Source organism: Symphalangus syndactylus, chromosome 6, assembly GCF_028878055.3.
Source record: "Symphalangus syndactylus isolate Jambi chromosome 6, NHGRI_mSymSyn1-v2.1_pri, whole genome shotgun sequence".
NCBI lineage: Eukaryota > Metazoa > Chordata > Mammalia > Primates > Hylobatidae > Symphalangus > Symphalangus syndactylus.
The window spans coordinates 120905099-120931232 of NC_072428.2; the positions used below are offsets into that span (position 1 = coordinate 120905099).

General features: G+C 41.7%; 1 long non-coding RNA gene across 2 annotated transcripts; it reads left to right on the forward strand.

The window, feature by feature from the left end:
• The first annotated feature begins 3597 nt into the window (after positions 1–3597).
• On the forward strand, positions 3598–23895 carry LOC129485016 (uncharacterized). 2 transcript variants are annotated; one of them, XR_010121409.1, is made up of 3 exons: positions 3598–3683; positions 4966–5074; positions 20946–23895. It is a non-coding gene; the product is annotated as an uncharacterized lncRNA (long non-coding RNA). The 2 variants fall into 2 exon arrangements; XR_010121410.1 differs by having other exon boundaries at positions 3609–3683; positions 4962–5074.
• The last annotated feature ends 2239 nt before the right edge of the window (positions 23896–26134 follow it).

Below are 26134 nucleotides of genomic sequence, written 5' to 3' on the forward strand. Positions count from 1 at the left end.
AATGGAGAAAAAACCCAGCACTACACAAATGACTTTTAGCTAGTTACTTCTCCAACACTTCACTATAAACTTAAAGCTAATATTCAATATGTAAATAGTCTATTCTTAGGACTTGAATTCTACTATTTATCATCAGCCCTTTGAAAAAGGTGATGTGGGAGAGAAACTGTACTTGTACTAACAGGAGTTAAGAGCATGAGCTTTGCATTCTCACCAAACCTAGACAGTATTTCCCACTCTGTGACTTGCTGTTTAAGTGACCTTGAGCAAATGACTTCACTTCTCACAGCCTCAGTTTCCCCCTCTGTAAAATGAGGATAACCCTGGCAGTCTTGAGGAGATTTTTAAAGATTATCTGGTCAGGTATGGTGGCTCACACCTGTAATCCCAATACTTTGGGAAGCTGAGGCAGGTGGATCACCTGAGGTCAGAAGTTCAAGACTAGCCTGGCCAATATGGGGAAACCCTGTCACAATGAAAAAGACAAAAATTAGCCAAGTGTGGTGGTGGGTGCCGGTAGTCCCAGCTACTCAGGAGGCTGAGGCAGGAGAATTGCTTGAACCCAAGAAGCAGAGGTGGCAGTGAGCTTAGATCATACCACTGCACTCCAGCCTGAGCAAGACTCCATATCAAAAAAATAAAAAATAGAGATTATATAAAATTATGTAAATAAAATGCTCAGCATAGACTGTAGCAGTCTTTACTATATTCTACTGGAATTCTACATTGAGATGTTTCTCTCTTAGGATCACCTGAAGGGCAATGCTGTGTCATTCTCATAATCTTTCCATCCCCAAATGCCCAGCTCGGGAACATAAATCAATGAATTATGCCTACTAAATGTTCAGATTTTGACGTGAAAGTTAACAGAAGAGATAAGAGAAGAGGAAAGAAAATGAGAGGAGTAACAAGATGAGTAGAGGCAGCCTTTGAATGAGTAGGAGGGGAGCGGGCAGCAACCCTTCCACAGCGAAGAAGAGAATCAGTGATGCAGAGGCATTAAATAGAACAGATCTGAGGCTTGGCAGAGGGGGAGGCCAACAGGAGCTCCAGACAAGCCTGGGCAACTTAGCGAGACCCCGTCTCTACAAAAAAATTTCAAAAATAGGCAGGTGTGGTGTCATGCACCTGTAGTCCCAGCTACTCAGGAGGCTGAGGCAGGAAGATCATTTGAGCCCAGGAGGTCAAGGCTTCAGGGTACTATGATCTGCACCACTGCACTCTAGCCTGGGTGACAGAGCAAGACCTTATCTCAAAAAAAAAAGGGGGTGGGGGGGCCAAAACTGCCACTTCAGTGCACCTTGATAATTCTCATAGGCACTGCTGAGCCTTGCAGAGGACCACACTTTCAGAATACTGTAATGGTGAAACCAGTCTATCAGGGAAATTCCTGCCCATTTCTAATCTGAAAGATGCCAATCAAACATTCCCCCATCCATGTGTGCAGAATAAACTCTAGGGTACTATTTCTGCAGAGTGTAGATCTGCTCAGCAGCTAAGAGACGTGGTTACTGTATACGGCCTGGCACAGCATTCAGCTAAGATGATAGTGAGAAGTCCTACGGCCCATGCAAGTGCCCACATTCATGCAGCACAAAAGAGCCAGGTGCCGCTCACTCTGCAACAGACTCCAGTCCTCCAGCAGAAGGACAAGAACAGAAGCCCAAAATTGTTTTGCTGTAGTTAAAAGAGAAAACAGACATCTGTGCGTGCCTGTTGACAGAAGTCAGTTTGACAGAGATGAAATCAACAAAGACAACTAAAAGAAAGGGCAGTGAGAGAGACATAAAAACCAGGGGGTTGTCAGGTTTGGAGGCCAAGGACCAGGCAGGGACCCAGTGGCAGGTGGGATGGAGGGACCTACTGCAGGAGTGCAGTGGATGGCAAGGCAAGGAAGAAGATGACCTGCAGAAACCCTTCACTAAGTCTGCACACAAAGGAGAGAAGAAACAGGCTGCTGAGTGAGGATGAGGGCAGAGGGGGATATTTTAAGTTTTGAAGTGTGGTGGCAAGGAGGTGCGGTAGCTCCTGTGTGACAGCCTCGCTAGGCTCTATGAAGTGGAAAATTGGATCATCTGTGAAGAGGAAGCGGGGAAGAGAAGCAGGAACAAGTCTGAAGAGAGTGGGCTAGGCTTGTAACAGTCACTATGAAATCTAAGAGTGACAGCTAACCAGAGTAACATGTACAATTACTGCATAGTGCCAAAGTGATTGCCTGAAATTTACATGTACCAGTACCAATTTGCCCAGGTGTATGATTTTCTCCCACAGTGCTTGGCAGCCCAGGTGTGAGCAAAAGGATCAAATGATCAGGAAATGGGGGGCTTTGTCTAGAGAGTGATTTACAGTCCAGACCCTGGATTCTAAGTTGTATAAGAAAGAAAATAGGCCGGGTGCAGTAGCTCACGGCTGTAATCCCAGCACTTCGGGAGGCCAAGGCAGACAGATCACTTGAGCCCAGTGGTTCAGGAGCAGCCTGGGCAACACAGCAAAACCCTGTCTCTACAGGAAATACCAAGAAAAAAAAATTAGCCGGGCATGGTGGCACACGTCTGTAATCCCAGCTACCCAGGAGGCTGAGGTGGGAGGATCACTTAGCTTGAAAGGTCAAGGCTATAGACTCTTGCCTGCGAGACAGAGTGAGACCCTGTCTCAAAAAAAAGAAGGGAAATAAAAGTGAGAAGAAACTGATGGATAAGGCACCAAGTAAAGGAAACAGCAGACTACAGGTCTTAACGTAGGTAGAGGTGGGGAATAAATTTTTGTGGCAAGGTGAATGGGTACGAAGAAGTGGGCGAATAGGGAATTTCTTTTATTTATTAATTTATTTTTAGAGACAACCTCATCCTGTCACCCAGGCTGGAGTGTGGTGGCATCATCATAGCTCACTGTAGCCTGTAACTCCTTGGGCTCAAGTAATCCTCCTGCCTCAGCCTCTTAAGTAGTTAGAACTACAGGCATTTGCCACCAGGCCTGGCTATTTTTATTATTTATTTATTTATTTATTTATTTATTTATTTATTTATTTTTGAGACAGAGTCTTGCTCTATCGCCCAGGATGGAGTGCAGTGGCATGATCTCGGCTCACTGCAACCTCTGCCTCCTGGGTTCCAGCGATTCTCCTGCCTCAGCCTCCCGAGTAGCTGGGATTACAGGTGTGTGTCACCATGCCCGGCTAATTTTCTGTATTTTTAGTAGAGACAGTGTTTCACCATGCTGGCCAGGCTGGTCTTGAACTCCTGACCTCATGATCTGCCCACCTCGGCCTCCCAAAGTGCTGGGATTACAGGTGTGAACCACTGTACCTGGCCTCAAATTTCTGACCTTCCGATCTGAGCTATAAGTAGACAAGGTCTAAAGACTGGAGGGTTTGGGAGCAGCTGAGGAGAAGATCATTGGTGATGAGGAGCCCTGATACGGTTTTGTTCTATGTCTCCACTCAAATCTCACCTTGAATTTTACTAATCCCCACGTGTCAAGGGTGGGACCAGGTGGAGGTAACTGAATCATGGGGACAGTTTCCCCCATGCTGTTCTCATGATAGTGAGTTCCCACGAGATCTGATGGTTTTATAAGGGGCTTCCCCCTTCGCTCAGCACTCATTCTCTCTCCTGCTGCCCTGTGAAGAGGAGCCTTCCACCATAACTGTAAGGATCCTGAGGCCTCCCCAGCCATGCAGAACTGTGAGTCGATTAAACCCCTTGTGTTTATAAATTATCCAGTCTTGGGTATGTCTTTATTAGCAGCAGACTAATACAAACCCAAAACCCAAGCAGTCACAGAAACAGATGGGTTGTCTAATGAAAGCTGAAGCAGGGTGGCAAGCAATGAGCCAGTCATTAATGATGAGTGGGAGTAATGGGAAAGTCAGCAGGGCACAGTTACAAGGTGGACAAAAGGATGTGTCTTACCCATGGCTGATGCTCCAAAGAGGAGGGTTATCACACAAGGGGGGAAAAGCAATGATCCAGGGCAGCCATGCCAAGAATGGGTGCCACCAATCCCACCTTCTGAACAGTTACATCTCTGTAATGTTAAAACTAACCTACCTAATCAGGTCATTCCTGCCAATTTTTAATCTGGAAGATGCACATCAATCTTTCCCCTGCATTTATACAAAATAAATACTATTTCTACAGGTTTTCCAAGTAAAATCTTCAATGAATGGAAAATCTATCTTAAAACTTTCAAAAAGTATCACACATTTACCCACAAGCTTACAGGGTATAAGTAATTTTTATTAATTTTTTAATGCCAAGTGTTTATTATATCTTATCTCATACCAACTGGAAACAAAGTTTTGCCTCAAAATTAGAAATCTATTTCCTTATCATTTGTACTGGAGATGCAGGGATCTGGTATATTTTTACTACCTCCTGGTCTTCCAATATTTTGTCACTCATTCAACTTACAGTCTCATATATGATGCATCATTTTATGTTACTAGAGGTATTTCATGGGGAAATTTAGCTCTTCTGCTCCTCTGAATCATCTTGTCTCCTTTGGGAAAATTCAATTGATATCCACACCTCTGTTTTCCATTTTCCCAACTGAATGCTCCCCTGTTCTGCCATAGGCACTCTATGGAAAGCTCTGTTATTGCACTTAATACACTCAAATGTCAACCATAGCAAACTTGGTAACCTTGGGCAAGCACTTAATCTCTCTGGGTCTTAACTTACTTATGTATAAAATGGAGAAAATAACAGTAAGAACTTCATCAGGCTATTTATCCACTCATGAGCTAAAGCCCGGAAAGTAGTTAGTACAGCACCTTCCATATAGTAAGTGCTACTGAAGTTTTTGCTATTAGTGTCATGATATGCGTTTGCACGTCTCTCCTTTCAGATTTGTCTGCACCTTTAAAATGGGGACTAGGTCTTAATCTCTGTATCTGCAGTGCCTGGTATAGTGAATAAATGCATGCATCAATTGATCAGTTTTTTTTTTTTTTTTCTGAGACAGGGTCTCTCTCTGTCATCCAGGCTGAAGTGCAGTGGTGCCCACTGCAGCCTCAACATCCTGGACTCAATCAATCCTCCCATCTCAGCTGTCCTTGTAGCTGGGACTACAGGTGGGTACCACCAAGCCCAGCTAATTTTTGTATATTTTTTTGTAGATACAAGGTTTTACCAGGCTGGTCTTGAATTCCTAGGCTCAAGCAATCTGCCTCTCTGGGCCTCCCAAAGTGCTAGGATTATAGGTGTGAGCCACTGTGCCCAGCCCCATTAGTTTTTATCTCACAAAAAAGTAAAAATGTAGATTAATAAAAATAATAGGCCAAAGCATCACCTTATTTATAACCCATCTTGTTTGAAAAGTAATTTAAGGCAGTTCATAAAGTACAGCCTGACATTTCAAATATGTAACTTAAATGAAACAAGTTAAAATTAAGGGTGCAGCACCTTGGGGGTTGAGGCAGGAGGACTGCTCGAGCCCAAGAGTTCAAGACCAGCCCCAGCAACATGGTGAGACCCCATCTCTAATGATTAAAAAAATAAACAAAATAAAATTAAAGGTAGAACTGTATCATCAATACCACTAAAATGTCAGTGTCAAAATAAACTTCTTAAGAATTAAGTACACTTACATATATTTGGACTGTAAGAATAAGAAATTTTTCACTATTGCTACAGAAAAAGGAAAAAAAATGTCCAGAGACGTAGCTCTAGACAAGCATTTGCTATGTGGATTTCTTTCACAGATCTAGGTATCTAGGGAGGAGAAAAACTCGATAACAACTGAGGTCCCCTACTTAATATGCTACAATTCTGCAGTAGGGAAGTCCCAAAGTTGTTGGTGACAGAAGGAAAACAACTGGGGCATCCAAAAAAATTCAAATCATTGTGGCTTAAGCTCCAAATGTTCATGATGCCCACAGATGCTCAGCGTGGGGAGGTGGCTCCTCTCCATCTCCAGTAGAAAACAGCCACTTCCCACATCTCACCAGTGTTTAACATTTCTACAGGACACCTATCTAGGACCATAACACCACCCTATGTAAAACTACCAGTGCTAAGATTCTGTCATTCTGGTTCTTTTCAGAAAGTAATTATTTCTAAAACTGCTGAAAATGAGGGCTGGGCGTGGTGGCTTACGCCTGTAATCCCAGCACTTTGGGAGGCCGAGGCGGGCAGATCACCTGAGATCAGGAGTTTGAGACCAGCCTGACTAACATGGAGAAACCCTGTCTCTACTAAAAGTACAAAATTAGCTGGACATGGTGATGCGTGCCTGTAATCCCAGCTACTGGGGAGGCTTAGGAAGGAGAATCGCTTGAACCCAGGAAGCAGAGGTTGCAGTGAGCTGAGATCGTGCCACTGCACTCCAGCCTGGGCAACAAGAGCGAATCTCCATCTCAAAAAAAAAAAGAAAGTGAGTCTCACATAACTAGTAGAACTTTCCTCTTTCACTGGCACATGAAAAAAAAAAAAAGCTGCCTTTTTCATTAAAATGGAATTTAATGAAAAGTCTGTGTTAAAGTCTGGGAGTGGTAGTGTTTCACAGAGGAAGAAAAATGTTTCTCATATCCTTCAGGTCACCCAAGTAGAAACCTATATAAAAAGGATGAGTGTCAAGAGTTAAGAGGAAAATCTTTAGCAAACTGAGGTTGTTTCTACTTGCTAAAAGGGTCTCTCATTTCTATTCATGAATGGCCTTTCTACGCTTTCTCCTGAGCCACAGAAGAAGACATTTGCAGCACAATCTAAGGTAGACTGAAACAAGCAAAGCATATGGATAAACTCCAGCATGAACACTGAAAAAAGAAACATGACTAATAAGCTCTTTTCTCCACATGCTGGAGATTCTACTGATGGTAACACACTCAGATACAAACACATGAACCAATAATAACCAATCTCACTGCTAAAGCAATCACTTGAAGTGATAACCTCACTTCTGCTTTCCCAAATAGGTAAGTATAAAATATATACATATATATATGAACATTCCCTTCCAAGACAGAGCATTAAAAAGATAAAGCACCACACACACACACACACACACACACACACCCCTTAATAACAGCGTGTGTCCTTTAATTAAATGTTGGGCTTTTTAATTTACTTATTTGAAGTTGTTTCTGTGATCTCAATCTGACAAGGATTGCATTTGAGGATTAAAATTGTCAAGCACATACCTTTTTAGTTCCTCATCTTTTAATTAGTACATAAGTGGTTGCCTAGGAAACCTCCAGACTGAATGATGAAGCTCAAATGAATTCTCCTTTCTAAGCTTGCAGGTTTGACTACCTTTGCTCCCCAAAAACTAAGTCCTCCAGAATTATGACAGCCAGATATTTTTGCAACCTGGGTGACATGTAAAAAAAAAAAACACAAAAGGTGAATATTTATTCTGAATACAGGTTTCTTAGGGAAATAAAAGTTAAAAAGGCCAAGTCCCTACTCAGAGCAAATTCAGAAGAGAAATGCATGTCTTCAAATATACCCATACTATCTGTTACCAGGTAATTGTGGAGGGTTATTTTTATGTTTTATGGCAGTATGTTAACATGGTAGTGATTAAACATTATAATGAAAGACAATAGAGAACAGCCTGGGAAAGCAGACCACGGAGACAGCAAAGCAAAATAATGTCAGAGGGGGTGCAACCCCCCAACCACTGCGGAAATCACCCCTAGCTCCGCCACCAGCTCTGGTTCCCTGTCCTTTCTTACAACCTAGCTCTACCTCTGCCCAGAATGACATGACATCATCATTGAACAGTGGCAAGAAAACATAGATCTCTTTTGCTGTATGCCAAGTAAACAGGGCTGATCACCATACACAAATATGTACACGATTTAGCATAAATGCATCTCGGAAGGTTCTGTTTTAACCACAGCAGATGCACTGAAGTAGGCTCATCTGGCAGCCCTCGGAGGAAGGACCGAGTGTTACATAATTCCAGCAAATGAGAGCAGAAATACTGAGAACAGCCAGAACACCCAGGCCAGATGGTACTGTGGTTCTGAAGCAGTGCCTGAGGCTAGAGACGTGAGCAGGCCTGGGGAAGACAGAGATGGGGCAAGTAGGCCCAGTGGCTGGAGGCAGAGTACACTCAGCAGAAGGCCTTTGATTACTTTCTCTCAGCCCTGATCTCAAAGTCTGGCTGCTTCCTCTAACATCCTTGCATCATGATCTTACCATCATTTACTTTAAATTTAAAAATTTTGAACCAACAACTCTTCTGGAGGAAAAGCAACAACAAATTTCTACCTCCATCCCTCCAGCTATGCTTCTGCCTCAGGGTAGAAGAGTTTGGGTAGGAGAGGAAAAGACAGATCAGAACTCAAGGCTCTCAGGCCGGGCACGGTGTGGCTCTTGCCTGTAATCCCAGCACTTTGGGAGGCCAAGGCAGGTGGATCACTTGAGGTCAGGACTTCGAGACCAGCCTGGCCAACATGGTAAAATACCGTCTCTACTAAAAATACAAAAATTAGCCGGGCATGGTGGGATGCGCCCGTAATCCCAGCTATTTGGGAGGCTGAGGCAGGAGAATTGCTTGAACCCGGGAGGCAGAGGTTGTAGTGAGCCGAGATTGCGCCACTGCACTCAATCAAGCCTAGGCAACAGAGCAAGACTCCATCTCAAAAAAAAAAAAAAAAAAACAAAAAAAAAAAACTCAAGGCCCTCATCATTTCTCCCCAGGATAACTAAAATTTTCTGCTAACTACTATTCCCACTGCTCCAACCTCACACTGCAGCTAATCCACTTCCCACAAGGATGGTTGAGATTTTCCTCCACTTAAATAAATCCCATCCCTGGCTTCCGTACTGCCCTCAGGATGAAAACCCAAGTTTCTCTCAGCTTAGTTTAGAAAGCTCTTCACCAGGTAGGCCCTTGAAAACTTGATTGCATTCCACTGTAATCTCAAAATTGTCAAAGAAAAACTGTTCCGTACCCGGTCTGGAACAGAACCAAGTGGTCTGCTATAAAATTCACAATATCCTACTAGGAAAAAATGAACACCATTCCAGAAAAATAAAAAAATAAAAATAAATAAATAAAATTTTTAAAAAAGCTGTTTTCTAATGCAATCTCCTAAATGAACTTTAAGGAAATTAAGACTTGCTCTGGGCAACTCATTACCATCTACCTGGCTGACTGTCAGCTATCAGAGTGTAGAGGTTTTTAACCAGACATTCGTTTCAATGATGATATTTAATCACTTTCTTCCCTTAATGTCCCTGTCAAGAGCAAATCATTGAATGTGCCTACTCTAGGACTTTCTCCTTGCATTGCAAAGCTAAAATAAACTGTTGGCACATGCTCAAGATTAAACTGTCTGAAAAGTTTTAATAAATGCTACCTAACCTAAAGCAGGTCCTTTTGCCCTGCAGTCCCCAGGACACTTTTTGGTCTCTGGCCTCCTTGGGCCTTCGAATACTCAGCAACTGCCTCCAGGGAGCACCCACCAGGGCTGACACTTCCCCTCACTCTCTACCCCAACCCCCCAGTGGCAACTCCCATCTTCTCTGGTTAACTTCTATTCATCTCCAAAATCCATGTCAATCATAGGTCAAATGTTAGTTCCTCCAGGAGAACTTGCCAAGAGGCTGGACCCAAGTCCTTTCAGGTGCTTCAGTATCAGAGCTATTACTGTACTGCACTGCATTTATCTCACCAGAGTGGGAGCTCACTGAGGACAGCACAGGGCCTCTTTATTTCTGTATTCCCCACCCTGTCACAGAGCCTGGCTTAAAATGAGCATATCCTAAATGTTTGTTGAATGCATGAATGCCAACAGCCAAGTGCAGGAGTGAACCTTCCAGGCGAAGGTGTTCAATTTCCTTGTGTAATTCACCTTTAGGTGTTCTGTGTTTGCACCAAGCCAAAAATCAGATGGGATAACCTGATGTTAAGGCTGTTGTTTCTACATCTTAGTGTTAGGGAGGGAGACAAAGCTGGGAAAAATGTACTGAAAGGGGTCATCACTGTGCAGTCCAGTAACCAACCCTAAAATGCAGCCTCTCTCCGGACCGAGGTGGAACTGGAGTCTGCCAGGCAGCCCCGGCAGCACTCTCCTGAGGACCTGGCACAGAGCGGGTAGTCCTGGAGTGACTCAACCCACTGAAAAGCACGGACAAGCCCGCCCGTCTGAGAGGAAGCAATGTTTAAATATAAAATTTCCTAAAATGTTTAAACCAGAGGAAAAATACAGAAATCTTTTAGAGGAGAAGCAAAATGAAAAGACAGATAACACCTTTAAAGCAGCCTTATAGATCTGAATCTTCTTGGCACAAGAACATAAAAATTTAGTTGTTTTATGAAAATATCATGTTAGGTAAGTTCCAGGGATGTCAGGGCCTGAGAGTGAACCAGGAATATTCAGGAAAAATTCTTTTTTATTATTGTTGTCTGTTGGCTTTTGGATGAGAGTGGGAGGACTTTTATTTTTTATTTTTATGTTTTTGAGACAAGAGTCTCGCTCTGTTGACCTCTAAGGCTCAAGCAATTCTCCTGCCTCGGCCTCCTAAGTAGCTGGGACTACAGGTGTGCATCGCCACACCCAGCCAATTCTTTTGTCATAGAGGCAGTGTTTCAATCTGTTGCCTAGGCTGGTCTCAAACTCCTGAGCTCAAGTGATCCTCCTGCCTCAGCCTCTCAATGTGCTGGGATTACAGATGGGAGTTACCTCGACCAGCCCTGGATGACTTTTAAATGCCTTAAGAGAAAGACAGTCTGTTCCCCTCCAATTTCCCCCTGGCCTTTCAGATCTCTGGGAATAATCTCAATAAGAACAAACTTTCCCTGAGGACTGGACCTAGTGCTGGAGGACAAAGGGAATGCCCAGGGACTTACTAGTTTTCTTCTCATTTAAGACAACTTCCATCTGGTACATCTGCAAGGGTGCTTCAGAGTGGAAGGACTGATGGCAGGTTCCTGTCTACCACTGAGGCTTTTCCCGTGTTCTTAGAGGGACAGAGGAGGGTGACGGAACACACTGAAATGGGAACCCCCTGTCCCCACAGAAACCATGATATTCTCCTGCACAAACACTAGAAAGTCCCAAAACAACATAGGTGGTCCCCACAGATGTTCTTTAACTAACTTTCTTTTTTTTTTTGAGACGGAGTTTTGCTCTTGTTAACCAGGCTGGAGTGCAGTGGCGCAATCTCAGCTCACTGCAACCTCCGCCTCCCGGGTTCAAGAGATTCTCCTGCCTCGGCCTCCCGAGTAGCTGGGATTACAGGCATGCGCCACCACACCTGGCTAATTTTTTTTTGTATTTTTAGTAGAGACGGGGTTTCTCCATGTTGGTCAGGCTGATCTAGATCTCCCAGCCTCTCAGGTGATCCGCCCACCTTGGCCTCCCAAAGTGCTGGGATTATAGGCGTGAGCCACCACGCCTGGCCTAACTAACTTTCCTATAGTGTGCTAATTACAAGATGATCTACCTTATAAATTGATTTATCACAGTTCTTTATCTCAGTATATTTTTCCAAAAGGGGCTCAACATTTATCACCTTTTTGAAGGTCATTTCAAAGCCTTAGAACTGGCCTCAACAGTAACTGCAGGAAGCATACTTGTCAGATCTGAGCCATAAAAATACACCCTGACTGCTGAGCCTAGAGCATGGGAGAGCCTACAGCTAACCAGGGAGGACATGGTGAGTTCAGTAAAAGGCAGGTAAGGAGGAGCCTTGTGTCCAAAGCTCTGTAGAATTTTCTTTACTTGCTGCATTAAAAAAAAAAAAAAAAGACCCAGAATATATCCAAAGATCTTATATTTAATAGGCCTTTAACCTGAGAACAAATCAATTTTTAGATTTCATTTTATCATGCTCATTCTTATACATCCATACTTAGAAAAAAGAATGAGTAATATTAAAACAAAGTAGAGGCACACTCAACAGACCTCATACCACTGAGATATGAGACAAATGCAATCATATCCTACATTCTACACATATCTGAAAACTTTAAAAGAAACTTACAGAACGTGTGGGAATCCCCTGCATGAAATTAAGAATTGCTTGACTGACTAAAAGTAGAATTGAAGTGCCGAAGAAAGGATTTCCCCTGTGGTTGATTAAGAACATTATTCTTGTTTTGAGTCGTCATACCAAGTGACCATGAAGTGAGAAGACTTGTTAAAATGCATTTTTTGAACTTTTTCCCTTGGTGTTAGATCCCAAGACTGGCTTAAAGACAAAATACTGTAACATACTCAAACTTTTTTAAATAAGTTACAGTAACACCAAGAAGAGGGAACATGAAGTTCTACTGTTCTTCTTAAATAAGTTGACAGTAACACCATGAAGAGGAAACATGAAGTTCTAATGTTCTGAAAAGACACTTTAATCAGTCCACCTTAATGGAATGCCTGCAACTGAGGATGAAATAAAATGTCTGCAAATGTGAGTTTGAAAATTGGTCATATAAATCATCATAAAATGTATCACAAGGTTTTTTGAAACAGTAAGTTTCCTAAAACATGTGACATGATGATTCAATGAACAAATACAATATTTATATACATCTCTTCAAGAACATTCCCATTATATCTAAAACAGTAACATATTCTTCTTTCATTCATATTTTAGCAAATGGGTTTGAAGTGCAAATGTATCAGTTATCTGAGTGGAAAAGAAAATCAGACAACAATGATCAAATTCATTAAGAATTTCACCCCCACAAACATGAAAACAACAAGCTATCTGAAATCTGAACTCCTGAGATTCAACTACTCTACAAGCAGAAGTGTGTGGAAGGTCAAACTACTCATGATGTTAGGGGCCGGGCATGGTGGTTCACGCCTGTAATCCCAGCACTTTGGGAGGCAAAGGAGGGTGGATCACAAGGTCAGGATTTCGAGACCAGTCTGGCTAATATGCTGAAACCCCGTCTCTACTAAAAATACAAAAATTAGCCAGGCGTGGTGGCACGCGCCTGTAGTCCCGGCTACTCAGGAAGCTGAGGCAGGAGAATTGCTTGAACCCAGGAGGCAGAGGTTACAGTGAGCCAAAATCATGCCATTGCATTCCAGCCTGGGTGACAGAGCAAGACTCCATCTCAAAAAAACAAACAAACAACTCTTCATGATGTCAGAGAGCATTCAAAGTCATAAATGTTTAATTTATACACAAAAACATCAGATTAATCGGAATAAACATATCTTGGTATTTATTAGGTAAGCTGCAGTGTGGATAAAACATTCATATACCAAACTTTATTCCCTGGCAGTAGGAGAAAAAGGAGGCATTCTTATGCCAGAAGAAAGAAGTACAATCTGTGTAGGCGAATGAGCAGAATGGAGTAGCTGGTGCAGTAGAAGGATGATGTATTTTACAGAGTATGAAGATTTTAAAAGTAAAACCAGGTGGGGTGCGGTAGCTAACGCCTGTATTCCCAGCACTCTGAGAAGCTGAGGTGGGCAGATCATTTGAGGTCAGCAGTTTGAGACCAGCCTGGCCAACATGGTGCAACCCCATCTCTACTAAAATTACAAAAATTAGCCAGGCGTGGTGGCACACACTTGTAATCCCAGCTACTTGGGAGGCTGAGGCAGGAGAATGGCTTGAACCCGGGAGGCGGAGGTTGCAGTGGGCTGAGATCATGCCACTGCACTCCAGCCTGGGTGACACAGAGACTCCATCTCAAAAACAACAACAACAACAACAACAACAACAAAACAAACAAAAAAACCCAATAAACCAAATGTACAAGGAGTGGAAGAAAGATTCAACATAGCTACTAACTACTTCCAATACTTCTTAAGTTTAGAATAAATTTTTATTCATTCTTAAGGCTCTAAACACAAACTCTATATTCAGAGTCAAAAAAATATTAGGTATGGCTTCAAATATAACTGGGTACCAACAGATAAGACAAGTAACAAAACTTTTAACTTGAGACTATGCAGTGCTTGGTGACTTGCTTCCACAGAGCAGAGTATTGGAAAGAAGGGGAAACAAATTTCCATGGTCAAGGTGAGCATCAGCAGTGGTAAGTCATGTTGATGGCGTTCTCTTTTCACATGGATGTGATAAGGATATCCCTTCACCTCTGTGATTGTCCTCCCAAAAACCCACATCCCAGTCTAATAATCAGAAAAACATGAAAAAATCCAAACTAAGGCACATTCTGCAAAATACCTGCCCAGTATTCCTCAAAACTGACAAGGCCATCAAAAACATCTCATAAACGATCATAGACTGCAGGACTTTAAGGAGACATGGTGGCTAAATGTGCTGTGATATCCTGAGTGCAGAACAGAAAAAGGACATTCGGAAAAACGGGTGAGCTCTGAATAAAATGTGGATTTTAGTTAACAGTAAAGTACCAATGTTTGTTCCTTAATTGTGACAAATGTAACATAATAATGTAAGAGTCAGCAACAGGAATCACTGAGTGAGGGGCATATGGAAACTCTGTAGTATCTTTGAACTTGTCTTCGAATGTATAATTATTCCAAAATAAAGAGTTTATTTAAATTTTTAAAAACTAGGCCGACAGCACTGAGGTGTGGTCCTTCAGGTGTGCACCGCAGCCTCGGCTGCAGCCACAGGGGCAAGCACAGGCTTGGGTCCTGGTCACCCTGCCTGCTGACCAACAGACACACTGGCCAATTTGGGAACCTGTCTCCAATGCCAGTAGACCACAGATGGCATGCATGCGACAAGAACAAACATCTCTGAAGTGCCTAACACCCCCATCTGAAGTGAAAAATAGGCAATTTTATGCAAGAAAAAAAAGACAAGGCCTAAACAGGTTGGCTGGGAGCCATCAGTGCTCTGTGAAAACACATGACAAACCAGCCTTCAGACTTCACTTGGCAAATACCACTGCCAGCATCCAGGCAGGTGTGAAACAGTTATACAGACTTCTCTTGCATACCCGGCAGGCTCTGTGTCCTGTTTCCTCACCACAGAAAAAGGTAAATCAGAGAAGTGGGGATATAGAATTCCTTTAAATATCCATGGGAGAAAGTAGCTCACACACAAAAAAGACTTCTTCAACCAAGCGGCAGTTAGTACCTATTTTTAGGAATCTGTCCAGCCAGGGAACACGTGGCACCATGAGAGTCCTGTTTTATGAGGGGGAGGCAGCAAGGCCTGTGCAGTGCTGTTCAATATAGAAAAACATTTTATCCTTACAGAATAAACACGTGGCAGGATTGCGTTTGCTGCAGTGGATTTCTTTAATTACATTGAATTTTAATCCAAAGAGAAATCTGGGGGATTTACCTGCTCTAACCAAAAAGTTCCAGAATTTATGAACTAGATGAATATGTAGCACTCATTAGGCCAGAAAATTAAAATATAAATGCCTTTAAGGTTTTTCTGTTTTTTGTTTTTTTAAGAAAATTAACACAGTGTAGGCCAAGCATGGTGGCTCAAGCCTGTAATCCCAAACACTTTGGGAGGCTGAGGCAGGCGGATCACTTGAGGTCAGAAGTTCAAGACCAGCCTGGCCAACATGGTAAAACCCCATCTCTACTAAAAATACAAAAATTAGCCAGGCGTGGTATTGGGTGCCTGTAATCCCAGCTACTTGGTAGGCAGGAGAATGGCTTGGACCGGGGAGGCAGAGGTTGTGGTGAGCCAAGATCAGGCTGCTGCACTCCAGCCTGGGTGACAGAGCAAGACTCCGTCTTGAAGGAAAAGGAAGGAAGGAAGGAAGGAGGGAGGGAGGGAGGGAGGGAGGGAAGAAGGAAGGAAGGAAGGAAGGACAGACGGAAGGACGGAAGGAAGGAAGGAAGGAAGGAAAAGAAAGAAAAGGAAGGAAGGAAAATAAATTAACACAGTGTCAGTCAAAATTATAATAGTTTTACAAGAAAGTTGACCAAATTATTTTCGCTTATCCGAGAGAAAAGTGATGCAGAAGTAGCCCAGAAAAATTCCGAAAAAACAATGATAACGATGCTCAACCACATACAAAAATTTATTATACAGCTCTGATAATTAAAACAGCATGGCAGTAGAACTAGAATAGACAGATGTGTCCATGGAAAATAAGAAAACATCTGAAAACAAAACAAATACTCAAATTCATTTATTCAAACATTTATTTTTTTTTTTTTTTTTTTTTTTTTTGAGACGGAGTCTCGCTCTGTCGCCCAGGCTAGAGTGCAGTGGCGCAATCTCGGCTCACTGCAACCTCCTCCTCCCGGGTTCACGCCATTCTCCTGCCTCAGCCTCTCCGAGTAGCTGGGACTACAGGCGCCTGCCACCACGCCCGGCTAATTTTTTTTTGTATTTTTAGTAGAGACGGGGTTTCACCGTGGTCTCGATCTCCTGACCTCGTGATCCGCCCGCCTCGGCCTCCCAAAGTGCTGGGATTACAAGCGTGAGCCACCGCGCCCGGCCTATTCAAACATTTATTGAGTGCCTGCTATGTATGGGCACTGTGGATGGTTACTTGACAGCAAAACCAAAAAGTCAATGTCAGACCAAAGGATGAAGTATTCAATAACTGGCTATCTGTGTGGGGAAAAAGGTATTTTTCTCACATTTTACACTCAAATACATCTCAAATACTTAATTATATACAACTCCTAGCACTACTAGAATAAAACAGGTGAATATTTACATATAATTTCATGATGGGAAATATGCGAGTTCGAAACAATCATTGTGAAATATGTTAATTTAAATGTTAACAGGGCGTAAACTACTGACTAGCTAAGTAATGGATGGTCTAGTCATTAAATTGTTGATGAAGAAATATCTTTATTAACATTTAAAAAGTTATAAAAATGATATGTACAGTAAAAAGACCTAAATATAGATATTAAAGAAGACATATAAAGGAAACATCTATCCATAAGAATATCATTACTCTTCAAACTAATCTATATAGTTAATGCATGACCTCAATCAAAGGGAGTTTTTCATGGAGCAGAACTCTAAAATGTATATGGAAAAGCAAAACGCAAAGAGTAGGGATGATTTTAAAGAAGAACAAGAACGGGACACTTAAACTACCCGACACTAAGACACAATAAGGAAATAAAGACATATTTTAAAAGCATGATGGTGGCTCATGCCTGTAATGACAGCATTCTGGGAGGCCAGTGCGGGCGGATCACTTGAGGTCAGGAGTTCGAGAGCAGCCTGGTCAACATGGTGAAACCCCATCTCTACTAAAAATACAAAAAATCAGCCAGACGTGGTGCGCACTTCTGTAATCCCAGCTACTCAGGAGGCTGAGGCCTAAGAATCGCTTGAACCTGGGAGGCGGAGGTTGCAGTGAGATGAGATCGTGACACTGCACTCCAGCCTATGCGACAGCATGACACTCCGTCTCAGAAAAAAAAAAAAAAAAAGCATGAAAATGGGGCAAGAAAAAAGAAATATACCAGTGGAACTAAATAACCGCCCCCTCGCCCCTACAAAAAGACATAGATCTACATAGACAGAAGTTGGTAGGACAGAATGGCACTGTGCATTGGTGGGGAAGGGATGCAAAGGCAATTAAATGGTGCTAAGACAACAGGTCATCCATGAGAAAAAATTAGGCAACTATACCTCATGCTATACACAAAACTATTTTAGATGGACAGCAGGTGAAATTGTGAAAAGCAAAACTTTAAAACTTTTAATAGTAAACAGAGGATATTTTATATGACCTCAGCCTAAGGGAGAATTTCTAAAATAATATACCCAGAAACAATGCCCAAGGAAGGATTACATTAAAAGGAAACTCTTATTCAACAAATGGAATTATTTAAAAAGTTAACAATCAAGCCGCAAACCAGGAGAAGATATTTTTACTCATATGGACCACAAAGAATTGATATGCAGAATATATAGAGATTGCCTACAAATCACTAAAAGGAAATCAACAGAAAAATCACATGATTAGAAAATGTCCTTCACAGAAGAAACCCAAAATAGCTAAACACACACATAAAATTCTCAATCTCCCTAGTTATCAACCAAATTCTAATAAAACTACAATGAGATACTACTCACTAGTTATCAACCAAACTCTAATAAAACTATAATGAGATACTATTTCACACCCCTCAAATTGGTAGAATTAGGACCTGACAATGCCAAGTGTTTATGAGGACATGGGGTGAGATACAACCACTCCAGAGAGCAATTTCATTCTAGTTATTAAATTTGAAATTGTGCATACCCTAAGACCTGGTAATTTTTTGGTTGTATACCCCAGATGAACTCTGGTGTGTGCGCTAAGGAGAAATATAAATGAATTAATATAGCCACATTTTTTAATAGTGAAAAATTGCAAAAACTTAAAAGTCTCAATAGGAAAATATATTTTAAAATTGTGACATATTTTGAAAAACTGAATACCATAAAACAATTAAAATAAATGAACTAGAGTTACAGATATTAATATAAGTAAATTCCAAAAACATAATATACAGCAAAAAGGGCAGGCTCAGACAATGTACACAATACAGACTGTAGTGAATACTGAGACGGTTGCTTAGGTCTCTCTTTAGGACTGAAGAGCTTATCCCCCAGTTTCTAGGGGTGTTGAAAGTTAACAGCCCTCAGTTGAAAGAGTCACCTCACCAAGGTCTCATCCCTTCTTCAGGGGTAGCCTTCTTCCCATAACTGGTCAATGTGAAGCTACCAGGGCCTGGCCCCTCCCCCCAACTTGGTACCATCCTCAAGGGCTACCCCACCTTCAGCATCCCCTTTGGGATCAGCAGAGGCCTATCTTGTGATCGCACACCACAGCCCAATTTCTCCCTCGGCCCAATTGTGCTTCCTCCTATTCCACAAGTGTGAATCCTAAAATCTCCTTAACAAACTTCCTATGTGTTAATCTTTTCTTTTTGGATACGGAGTTTCGCTTTGTCGCCCAGCCTGGAGTGCAGTGGCTCGATCTTGGCTCACTGCATCCCCCACCTCCCAGGTTCAAGTGATTCTTCTGCCTCAGCCTCCTGAGTAGCTGGGATTACAGGCACACACCACCACACCTGGCTAATTTTTTGTATTTCAGTAGAGATGAGGTTTCACTATGTTGGCCATGCTGGTCTAAAACTCCTGACCTCAAGTGATCTGCCTGCCTCAGCCTCCCACAGTGCTGGAATTACCGGCATGAGGCACTGGTGGCCCCCGGCCTTAATCTTCTGAGTTCCATTTCCCTTGGAACCTGACTTGCAACAGATACAATGTATATCCTGTTTTAAAACATGTACCATAATAAAATTTATGTTGTGAAACAGTATTATTTATGTTTCGGAATATGTGTGTATTTTGTAAAATTGTAAAAGCATGAACCAGAATGACTAACACCAAATTCAAGAGAGAAGTTACTTCTGGAAGGTAGAAAGGAGGACAGGCTTGTGGAAGCACATACATAATGTTTTAATAACTACATTACATTTTCATTCTTATACTGGATACTGTATACATATATACTGGTTAGAGTATTCCTTATGCTTTCTTTGTATATCCGAAATTCCATGACTTTTCAAAGTAACCTAAAAGGAACAGCTTGCCCCTGTATCAACCATTCTTCACTTTTTTCTGCTGCAATAAACAAATGGATGACATTCATGTGGCCAACAGAGAATAATGGGTGTTCCCACATTTTGAAACAAGAACAAATTTCCTGTTGGAAATAAAAAAAAAAAAAATAGGGCTACAGAGCTCTTTTTTTTTTTTTTTTTTAATGTGGCAATCTTGAGAAGTATTTACAAGTTTGTAATTCTATACCGTGTACTAGCAATGATCACTTTAAACAGGCTGGCACACAGATAATATAAAATTATGCATAATTTCTATAGTAATTCCACTTCCCTTTCTTCTGCTCAAGAAATTATTGGATTTCAAGTGACCAAAATTATAGTGATAACTTTGACTTTGTCAAGTTTCACACATTGTGGTGCCATGATTTGAGCCAGGGCAGTCTGACTCTGAGTTTGAACAGTGTTTAATTGCCAGGAACAAATCACAGAGAAAACTTCTAAACAGAAGGATACAGAGTAAAAGGAAATGCCTAGGACTGTTCTTTCTAAATTCTCAACATTTCCCAATACAAAAAGTATTATGGTATAATTACAGTCCTATAAAACAATGTGCTCTATGCATGATACAAATACCAGCAAAATAAAGAGATTACCTGAAAATTGTAAATCGAAGGACACATCCACATAACTGAGATACAAATGGATTTTTCCCTAAATTTGTTAGATAATTCCACAATTGCCAATTTCGCTCTGTTTGTTGAGATGTGATCTTGGTTTCAAATTTTAAAATTTCACTGTATAATAAAATGAGTTCCATGTCCCTAGGGTTGGGCCATGGAAACAATGTTTTCCTCTGTTCCCACCCAATGTGAGCTATGAATGACAGCAACACATCGCATAAAAGGATCTAGAAGCTCAAAATAAGAGGGAAAAAAAGTATGTGGGAGGGGAGCAGGATGAAAAGATTAAAGTATTTTCTAACTCACTAATTTGAAGCAAACAGGTTTTGTACATATCCAAGGCACTGAGCACAAACAATCCAATTTCAACTGATGTTAATTATTCAGGACTACTACTAAGAAACTAAATTTTAAGTTCTATATTTGTTTAATATAAAAAATTTATAATACAGTTACAAAGGAGGAGGAAAACAAAACAAATCAACACGGTCAGACACTGACAATAAAAGATTGTTGACTGGGAATGAAATATGTAACACTCTCTGTCAACAAAGCTTTTCATACCTTAAAGGAATTTTATACGTAATCCTTTCCTGTTAACCCATTATGTGTTTCAAGTTCCTCTTTCTCCTGACACTGTCAAAAAATCTTTTTCTTTAACGTTTTCCCAGGAATCCATTTATTCCTAAATTTTCAGCGACATTTTAGAAAGAAATCCAAACCTCAGCTCAGGTTAACATCTATACAGGCACTCCCTCTTGTGGTACAAAGGGAAACTGCCTGTTTACTCCAGCGCTCAAGCCCAAGAAGTCCTTTGAGTTTTAGCGCACTGAAACAGGTTCTTTATTGTCTTCATTTTACAGACCAGGAAACAGTACAACTGAGGTCCAGCAACTTACTTCCTCGAGGTATAACAACCAGAGAACTAAGATTCAGCTCAGATGTCTGATATCCCTATCCGAAGGCCATGCACTTTGCACCATACCTCGTGATCTACAACATCTATTCACCGTGTTCTTTTTGTTATCAAATTTCCAAGAATACATGTAAAGCAGGTAGCGTAGCGACCACATATTACTGAAAGATGCATTTAATGCAGTAAGAAGAATCTAATTTTAAATTTCTACTGTTTTGATGTAGTTTCAAAGCAGCTGCTTAGCTTGTATTTTCAGTTTAATATATTCGTGATCATTAACAAAACAGCGAAGTGAATAATGGGCATAAGTTTTCCAAAGAAGAATCATTTTCCATACTTATTTTTCAATATTATCAAAAAGTATGTAATTTTTTTTTTTTTTTTTTTTGGAGATAGAATCTTGCTCTGTTGCCCAGGCTGGAGTGCAATGGCACAATCTCGGCTCACTACAACCTCCGTCTCCCAGGTTCAAGCTATTCTCCTGCCTCAGCCTCACGAGTAGCTGACATTACAGGCGCACACCACCATACCCACCTAATTTTTGTGTTTTTAGTAGAGACAGGGTTTCACCACAGTGGCCAGGCTGGTCTGGAACTCCTGACCTCAGGTGATCCGCCCACCTCGGCCTCTCAAAGTGCTGGGATTACAGGCGTAAGCCACTGTGTCTGGCCGTAAACAGAATTTTATTTTGTGTGTTATGGACCCACTTGTAACCAAAAGCGCTTCTTTGAAGGACAAGATAAATAATTAGAATTTCCAAAATAATAAACTGTCATCCTTATTTACATGTTAATGTCAATGGATCTGAATAAAAGAATTTATGCGGCCGGGTGCGGTGGCTCATTCCTGTAATCCCAGCACTTTGGGAGGCCAAGGCGGGTGGATCACCTGAGGTCAGGAGTTCAACACCAGCCTGGTCAACATGTGAAACCCCATCTCTACTAAAAATACCAAAATTAGCCGAGTGTGGTGGCGCATGCCTGTAATCCCAGCTACTCAGGAGGCTAAGGCAGGAGAATCGCTTGAACCCAGGAGGCGGAGGTTGCAGTGAGCCTTGATCGTGCCACAGCATTCCAGCCTGGGTGACAAACTGAGACTCTGTCTCAAAAAAAAAAAAGAATTTATGCTTTGTGTTAATGGCATGTCACAACATTTCAAAACCTGCTGATTCCCAAACACCTATTTATCTTCATCATGAATTTATATGATGAAAAGTACCTCCCTTTACAGGTTTTAAAAGTTAAATGAGCTAATACAAATCAAGGACTAGTTAGTCTTTTATAAAGTTCACCCTTTTCATCTTCCTTGTACCAGAGAAATATAAAGATGTACTCCCATAAATGGTAAAAATACAGAGGGAAGAAGGCAAGACAGCAAGTAGAAAAAATAATTATCAAAAGAACTACTAAATTCTTCAATGTGACAGGTTTTCACCTGCAAGAATTTTTCCACTCTGGAAATGCCCCGAAGTGTCCCATGGTGATTCCACCTGTACAAGTGTGACTACAGTCCATGATACTGCCCAACCACAGCTGGCCAAGACCTCGCTAGCTGCCCCTTTCTGCCTGATGCGCCACGTGTGTCCCCCCAGAGCTGGGCCATGGAGCAAAGAGGATCAGCTCTAAAGCCCTATCAAATGTAGGCTGCATTCCCCTGATCAAACCTCCAAAGTGAATTCCTGGTTTCCTAAATCAGTAAGCAAAACAGATACAATCTCTGAGTATTCTGTCTTCCTCACCTCAGTGAATTCCCCACCACTTGCTGAGAAGGCCAACGCAGAAGCTGAACTAATCCTTGACTCCTTTTTCTCCTATATTCTCCTTATCCTGCCAGTCAAAAGGGCATGTAACTCCCAGTCACTGAATCTCTTGACTCTAACCTCTCTTCTTTAATCCCAATGCCACAGCTATAGATAAAGTCCTTACCAACATCTTGCAACCTGGATAACAGCCAAGTCTTATTCATCCCTCTGAACCTGGCTCTTCCATGCCCTCCTGCGAGGCCTTCCCCAGCCCCTCTCTGTGGATGCCCCTCCTCCCTTTTGAAGCAGATTGGATACCAGCCCCACCCCGCCACCATGCTTCTTTTATCCTTGCAGGTGGGTGTGTCTTTATCTTCAGGGTGCCTGAAACATATGAGTGTTCCATAAATTTTTGTTGAATAAGGGATTTGCTTTTGAGGGAAGGAAAAAGTGAAAAAGTACAATTTGGTTAACTAGCTGGTACTTTATTTGGAAAAATGGCTTAATGAATTTCAGTTTAAGAACTGGTTTTTTCCAAAATAAATTTTTTCTGTTTGCATAAACTTGGGCAGAATCATGGGCAGGATGTTCTAGGGTCATTGCATTTTCATTAAAATTAGGTAAATGTCTAACTGAAAAACGCCCACTTTTACCCAAGTAAGTAAAATTCAATCTTCTATTTTATATATGGGGGGAGGATTCAGGGGCAAAGGTGTGAGGTCACTAACCCCAGAGATAACTGATTCCTGGTCTGGTGAAGAAAATGGAAGTGCTCCAAGAGGGCGTCTCTCTGCTTCACTTCCCCAACCACTGCAAGGATATTATGCTCAGATTACCTGATGTCTCTACATATATGGGAGTTGGGGTCAGGTGGGTGGACACCCAGGCCTAGAAGCAAAGGTATTAAGCCACCATCAATTTCCTTCCTAAAGAACTAAAAGGTGAAGGATAGGGCCAGGCACGGTGGCTCACGCCTATAATCCCAGCACTTTGGGAGGCCAAGGAGGGCAGCTCATTTGAGGTCAGGTGTTCGAGACGAGCCTGGCTGACATGGTGAAACCTCATCTCTACTAAAAATCCAGAAAAAAAGCCGGGCATGGTGGTGCATGCCTGTAGTCCCAGCTACTTGGGAGGCTGAGGCAGGAGAATCGCTTGAATGCGGGAGGCAGAGGTTGCAGTGGGCTGAGATCACACCACTGCACTCCATCCAGCCTGGGCAACAGAGTGAGACTGTCTCAAAAAATAAAATAGGCCAGGCATGGTGGCTCATGCCTGTAATCCCAGCACTTTGGGAGGCCGAGGTGGGGAAATCACCTGAGGTCGGGAGTTGGAGACCAGCCCGACCAACATGGAGAAACCCTGTCTCTACTAAAAACACAAAGTTAGCCGGGCATGGTGGCGCATGCCTCTAATCCCAGCTACTCGAGAGGCTGAGGCAGGAGAATCGCTTGAACCCGGGAGGTGGAGGCTGCGGCGAGCTGAGATCGCGCCATTGCACTTTACCTGGGCGACAAGAGTGAAACTTGTCTCAAAAAAAAAAATTAAATTAAAAAGTGAAGGATAACCCACCACCATAAATTTGAACTACTTTACACAAATTGAATATTAATCCAAAAAACATATTTTCCAGTGGGGAGGGGGGTGTTAATAACTATTTAACATAAAGCCAATCATTTGACAAATAATATGCAAGGGAAATACAGCTATTCCTGGTCACTAAATTCTGGGAGAAACAAATAACTCTTTTTACAATTTAATTTAAATTATTTTACAATTTAACTAATTTACAAATAACTAATTTACAATTAGAATCCAAAAAGCATTTGGCATAGAACATGAATTCAGTGAACCTCAACAAAGTATTCCAAAGCAGTATGTTACAATGAAATCTTGTATTTCATTGTATTGAACTATTAAAACTATAGTTCAATTCCTTGAGTGGTAATTTTTTTTTCTTTTCTTTTTTTTTTTGGAGTCTCGCTCTGTCACCCAGGCTAGAGTGCAGTGGTGTGATCTCAGCTCACTGCAAGCTCTGCCTCCCGGGTTCACGCCATTCTCCTGCCTCTACAGGCGCCCACCACCACGCCTGTCTAATTTTTTGTACTTTTAGTAGAGATGGGGTTTCACCGTGTTAGCCAAGATGGTCTCGATCTCCTGACCTCGTGATCTGCCCGCCTTGGCCTCCCAAAGTGCTGAGACTACAGGAGTGAGCCACCGTGCCCGACCTGAATGGTCATCTTAAAGAGAATTTGAAATTTTGAGTGGCCACCCACATTTAGTGGCTTTCTTGAGGTATAATTTGCATGTCATGAAACTTATCCATTTTAAGTACACAATTCTACACGTTTTCATACAATTTATATACAACTATTACCAGGAACATTTCCATCACCCAAACTGTTCTGCTGTGCCTGTTTAAAACCAATCTCCATGCTGCCACCCCACACCCAGGCAAAGCACTGATCTGATCTAAGGTTTTGCCTGTTCTAAAAGTTTCATATCATGGTATCATACAATACAGGTATCATACAATCCCTTTCACTTGGCATAATGTTTCTGAGGGTCAACCATATCGTAGTATGTACCCGTGGCATGAATCAGAATTTTATTCCTTTTCATAGCTGCTATGGACATAACAAATTTTGTTTATCTATTCACGGGTTGATGGATTTGGATTGTTTCCAGTTTTTGTCTACTGTGAATAATGGTACTATGCACATCTGTTTGCTTTTTGAATGGGCATAGTTGTAGTTTTTATAACTTTACTGAGTTACTCTTGATATACAATAAATTGCACATATTTAAATATACAATGAGTTTTGACATATGTATACACCCATGAAATCATTAGGCATAATCAAGTAATGAAAATATACATCACCCCCAAACATTTCATTGTGCTCTTTCCTTTGGAATCCCTTTCTCCCTCCTCTCCCAAGCCATCCTCTGATCTGCAGGCACTGATCTACTGTCACTACAGATTAGCTTGCATTTTCTAGAATTTCACCTAAATGGAATCAGTATGCTATTTTGTAGGAAAAGGTGTCTGGCTTCTTTCACACAGCATATTATTATTTTGCAATGCATACATGTTGCTGTATGTATCAACAGTCCATTCCTTTTCATTACTGAGTATTATTCCATTCTATAGTTATACCACAATTTGCTTATCCATTCATCTGCTGAGAGACACATAAATCAGTTCCAGTTTTCAATCACAGCTAAAGCTGCTATTTTAACCACATCAGACCAATCTGGTTCATCTCTTCTGTAACAAAGTTGTGAGTTGCTTTTCAGTTGCCATGGGCCCCCAGATTGAACATCATGTAACCTGAGCATGCCCAGATGAACCAAGCATGCAACTATAGGGGCAACCTAAATGTTCCAACCAAGGA